Genomic DNA, 6,325 nt, shown 5'->3' on the forward strand with positions numbered 1-6,325 from the left:
ATAAAATTATCAGTTCACAAAGGAAGGTGGCAAGAGAGGAAAAAGGAACAAGGGAACTACCAAACAGCTAGGAAACAATAGGACAGCAATAGTAAGTCCTTACCTATCAATAATTGCATTAAATGTAAATTGATTAAATTATTCAATCAAAAGGCAGAGAGTGGCTGGCTGGACAAAAAAACAAAACCCAACTACATGCTACCTACAAGAGACTCAGTTTAGCTTTAAGGACACAGATAGGCTCAAAGTGAAGGGATGCAAAAAGATATTCCATGCAAGTGGAAACCAAAAAAGCACAGGAATAGAATACTTATACCAGGCGAAATATACTTTAACTCAAAAGCTGTGACAAGACACAAAGAAGGTCATTATATAATGATAAAGGGGTCAATTCATCAAGGGTATATAATAAGCATAAATATATATGCACACAACATTGGAGCACCTAAATATATTAAGCAAATACTAACAGATCTAAAAGGAGAAATAGACAAAAATACAATAATAGTAGGGGACTTCCATACCCCACTTTCAACAATGGATAGATCATACAGATGAAAATCAATAAGGAAACATTGAACTTGACCAAATGAACCTAACAGACATCTACAGAATATTCCATCCAAGAGCAGCAGAATAAATATTCTTCTCAAGTACACACTTGAGGATAAATCATATGATAGGTCATAAAACAAGTATTAGCAAATTTAAGAAGACTGAAATAATACCAAATATCTTTTCCAACAACAAAGGTATGAAACTAGAAATCAAGAAGGAAGACTGGAAAATTCACAAATAGGTGGAAATCAAACAACACACTCCTGAACAACCAATTGGTCAAAGAAAACAAAAGAGAAGCTTGAAATCTTGAAGAAAATGAAAATGAAAACACTGCATACCAAAACTTGTGGAATGCAGCAAGAGCATTTCTAAGAAGGAAGTTTATAGCAATAAACACATACATTAGGAAGAAAGAAAGATCTCAAACAAACATCCTAACTTTTCACCTCAAGGAACTAGAAAAAGAAAAACAAACGAAACCGAAAGTTAGCAAAAGAAAAGAGATAACAAACATCAGGAAAGAAACAAATGAAATAGAGACCAGAAAAACAATAGAAAAGATCAACATACCTAAGAGTTGGTTTTTTGAAAAGATAGCGAAATTTACAAACTGTTAGCTAGACTAAGAAAAAGAGAAGATGCAAATAAGTAAAATGAGAAATGAAAGAGGAGATATTACAACTGATACCATAGAGATACAAAGGATCATAAGAGAATACTATGAATAACTGTATGCCAACAAATTGGATAGCCTAGAAGAAATGGATAAATTCTCAGAAACATACAACATACCAAGAATGAATCACGAAGAAATACAAACTATGAGCAGACCAATTACAAGTAAGGACATTGAATTGGTAATCAAAAACCTCCCTAAAAGAAAAGCTCAGAACCAGATGATTTCATGGTGAATTTCACCAAATATTTAATATTTCATCCATATTCCTGGATGAATATATTTGTAAAAATTATCAACAAAATATTAACAAACCTGACCAAAGTCATATTACTCAAAACAGTATGGTACTAGCATGAAAACAGACACATAGACCAATGGAACAGAACTGAGAGCCCAGAAATATGTTCAACAAATATTTGACAAGGGAGCCAAGAATACTCAATGAGAAAAGGGCAGTCTCTTTAATAAATGGTGTTGGGAAAACTGGAAAACCACATGCAGAAGAATGAAGTTGGAACCTTATCTTATACCACTCACAAAAATTAACTCAAAATGAATTAAACACTTAAACATAAGACCTGAAACCATAAACCTGCTAGATAAAAACATAGGGGTAAAGCTACTTGATACTGATCTTGGCAAAGAATTTTTGGATACAATACCAAAAGCACAAGCAACAAAAACAAAAATAATTAAGTGGTACTACACCAAGCTAAAAAGCTTCTGCACAGCAAAAGAAACAATCAACCAAATGGAAAGGCAACTTATGGAATGGGAGAATGTCTTTGCAAACCTTATATCTGATTTGGGATTAATATCCAAAATATATAAGGAACTCATATAACTCAATAGCAAAACAAAAACAAAAACAAACAGTGTGATTTTAAAATGAGCAGAAGAACTGAGTAGACATTTTTTCCAAAGAAGACATGCACATGGCCAATAGGTACATGAAAAGATGCTCAACATCACCAATTGTCAGGGAAATGCAAATCAAAACCACAATGAGATATCACCTCACACCTCACAATGGCTATTATCAAAAAGACAAGAGATTACAAGTGTTAACAAGGATTTGGAGAAAAAGGAACCCTTGTGCACTGTTGGTGGGAATATAAATTGGTACAGCACCATGGAAAACAGCAAGGAGGTTCCTCCAAAAAAGTAAAAATAGAACTACCATATGATCCATCAACCCACTTCTGAATCTACATCCAAAGAAAACTAAATTAGGATCTTGAAGAGATACCTGCACTCCTATGTTCACTGTAGCATTATGCACAACAGCCAAGATATGGAAGCAACCTAAATGTCTTGTCTATAGATGGATGGATAAAGAAGATGTGATGTGTGTGTATATATATACATACACAATGGAATATTATTCAGCCATGGGAAAGAAGGAAATCATGCCATTTGTGACAACATGGATGAACCTTGAGGGCATTATGCTAAATGAAATAAGTCAGACAGAAAAAGACAAATACTGTATGCTATCACTTATATGTGGGATCTAAAAAAGCTGAACTCAGAAACAAAGAACAGAATGGTGCTTGCCAGAGGTTGGGGGCAGGGGGAAATAGGGAAACGTTGGTCAAAGAATATAAGGTTCCAGTTATAAGATGAATAAATTCTGGAGAGCTAACTACAGCAGGGTGACTATAGTTCATGATACTATCTTATATACTAGAAAGTTTCTAAGAGAGTAGATCTTAAATGTTCTCACCATAAATAAGAAATGGTAATTATGCAAGGTGATGGATGTGTTCACTAATCCTACTGTCGTAATTATTTTCAATATATAAGTGGATCAAATCATCACGTTGTACACCTTAAACATACACACCATTATATGTCAATACTACCTCAATAGAGCTGGAAAAAATGGTGCTGGGACAACTGGAAATCCACATGCAAAAAGACAAATTTAGACCCTTACTTCATACTATACAAAAAGTTAACTCATAACAGATCTTAACGCTACATGTAATAGTTAAAACTATATATAATGTTTTTTGAAAAAAAAACAGATTCATATCTTCATATCCTAGGGTTAGGCAATGAGCTCTTGAATACAACACTAAAAACCCAATCCACAAAAAGAAAAAAATGATAAATTGTACTTCGTCAACCTCAGTAGAGCTGCACTTCAGAAGAGTAAGAAGAAACAAGCCACATACTGGTAAAATATTTGCAAATCATATATCTGATAAGGGTTTGTATCTTAAATATATAAAGAATTTATATGACTAAATAGCAAAAGGACAAATAAGCCAATCAAAATTGATCAAACATTTTAATAGTTTTTCACTGATGACAATATATGAATATCCAATAAGCACATAAAAAGAAACTCATCTTTACTCATTAGGAAAATACAAATCTACACCACTTCATACCCACTAGAATATGATTATAATCAAAATGACAAACAACAAGAAGTGTTTATGAGGATGTGGAGAAATTGAAACTCTTTTACATTGTAGGTGGAAATGTAAAATGAAGCAGCCATTTTGGAAAAGAGTTTAGCAGTATATTAAATGGCTAAACAAATTTACCATATGACTGTACCCCTAGGAATTTACTCAAGATAAATGAAAACATATGTCCTTACAAAGACTTGGCAAATGTCTACAACAGCATTATTCTTAATAGCCAAAAGCTGAAAACAGCCCAAATGCCTATCAATCTGTGAATGTTTGCAACCTGAATTATACCCATGCAAAATGCTGTTCAGCAATAAAAAGATCTCAGGATTGTTAAATGTTACAACATAGATAAATCTCATAAACATTATGCTAGTAAAAAAAAAACAGACACAGAAGAATACATATTGTATTATACAATTTATATGAAAGGACCTTAAAAGGCTAAAAGGCAAGACTACAGAGATTGAAAGTAGATTAATGGTTGTCTGGGGCTGGGATGAGAATGGAGATTGAGTGCAAATGAGCACATGGGATTTGGGGTGTGTGTGTGAAGAAATGTTCTAAAATTTGATTTTGGTGATGGTTGCGTAACTGTAAATTTATTAAAAACCACTGATTGGACACTTAGAATCACTGAATTTCATGGTACGTAAATGATACCCCAAAAGTATTAAAGCAAGAACAACATAAAACTCAAAGAAGGCAACAGGAAGGAAAAAGAGTAGAAATCATTATCATTGATAACATAATATTAAAATCTCAATAAAACTAAAAGCTGGTTCTTTGATAAGATCAATAAAATTGATAAACCTCTGGCCAGACTGATCAAGAACAAAAGAGAGAACACACAAAATACCAATATCAGGAATAAAAGAGGGGCTATTACTACACTCTATAGGGTTGACGGGATAATAAGTAAATATTATAATCAACTCTATGCTCAGAAGTAGTATTCAATCCCATTTTTTGCTTGTGTACTCCAGACTTGCATAGCCAGCCCCCATCTTGATTATTGTCCCAACAGTTAGCCTTGATTCCCTTCTCTTTTCTAAGAAATTCCCCAAAGTTTGTGATCTAATTTCCTCTTAAGAGTTTCTACTGGCTCTTTATTCCAGAGACTTCTCAGAATCTCCAGCAACTGTCTGGTTAATTTAAACTAGTTTTCAACCTGAACGATATCAGTGTTTTAGTTATATTGTGTCAGGGAAATCTGTTTTCAACTTTTGTGAGAGTGAGAAAGAATTATGTTTCCAGGTGCCTCCTATAAGAAGTAAAGATTCTGAGAAGGAACCCTTGTTGAAGACCTAGTTTGGGAAGTGATCATGCAATATGGGGCTTAGACAGAGACATAAATTTGTAATCTATTAACAGAGATGAGTGAAAAGTCCTGAAGATGCAGTGGATATAGGGAAAAGAATGAAGCTATCAGTGGATTTTATATATATATTTGTGTGTGTGTGGTATGCGGGCCTCTCACTGTTGTGGCCTCTCCTGTTGTGGAGCACAGGCTCCGGACGCACAGGCTCAGCGGCCATGGCTCACGGGCCCACTCCGCGGCATGTGGGATCTTCCCAGACAAGGGCACGAACCCGTGTCCCCTGCATCGGCAGGCGGACTCTCAACCACTGCGCAACCAGAGAAGCCCAGTGGATGATATTTAATATGTGGAATTAGGTGAGTGAAATTGATAGAGGGTTCATCTCTAGTTTTTAGGTTCTTTGCCACAGAATTGAAAAAATAGAAGTTTCTGCTATCACCCAGAGATCAGAAAACTGTAGCAAACTCCATGAATCCTTTGCATTTCTGAGGCAGATGACTGATAAGGGAAAACAGAAGCCCCTGCAAAACCCATGTTTACCAAAACCAATGTATAAGCCACTGTAGCTGGGGAAAAAATGGCTTCTGCTTCCCCTGCACCTTCCAAATCTCATAAGAGGTCATCTTTTTAGCTGAACACATAAAAACATTGACATTCCTGCTGACAAGGAGGTCAAGGTCTAGGAAAAAAAATATATTTTCCAGGTCTCCAGCCACTAAAATTCAGGGGAGAAAAACAGAAATGACTGGGAATGAATGTTCATTTCAGGGAAAACACAATACCTCTTTCAAAGCATTTTGGGAAATATAGTCACATGCAAATATGGGTTCATTTTGACAAAAGTTACCTTACAGTGCGTGCACCTAGTACCTAGCTTATTTGTTTCCTTGTTTTAATATGGACTCTTTAAATAAGTTTATTACATTGGATATTTAAAATAAGCAGTTTTTTTCTCAATTTGTTGGACATTTGAGATAAGTTAGCTAACACAAGCACAGGTTTTGAAGCGTGAAAGGACTGAGTTAAACCCTAGTGTGGCACCTTCCTAGCTGTGTGACTGGGAGAAAGTTATCTTTTTTTGAATCTTAATTTCTTGACATTAGTAAAATTGTAATAAAAACACCTATGTCACAGGGGTTTTGTGATAATTAGCAGTAAGATTGCCTCCTATTCACTACTTTGCTGAGAGAGATATTCCTGCGCTTTGGTTATGGGGATGGCCAAACACATGACACTCAACACTGAACAGATGAAATCAACAGTAGTTTATCAGTCACCTATATTCACAACCTGGGGGAGAAGGACACCTCATGCCATGCAGGGCCACACAGGGGTTGC

This window comes from Physeter macrocephalus, chromosome 21 (assembly GCF_002837175.3).
Source record: "Physeter macrocephalus isolate SW-GA chromosome 21, ASM283717v5, whole genome shotgun sequence".
Classification (NCBI taxonomy): domain Eukaryota; kingdom Metazoa; phylum Chordata; class Mammalia; order Artiodactyla; family Physeteridae; genus Physeter; species Physeter macrocephalus.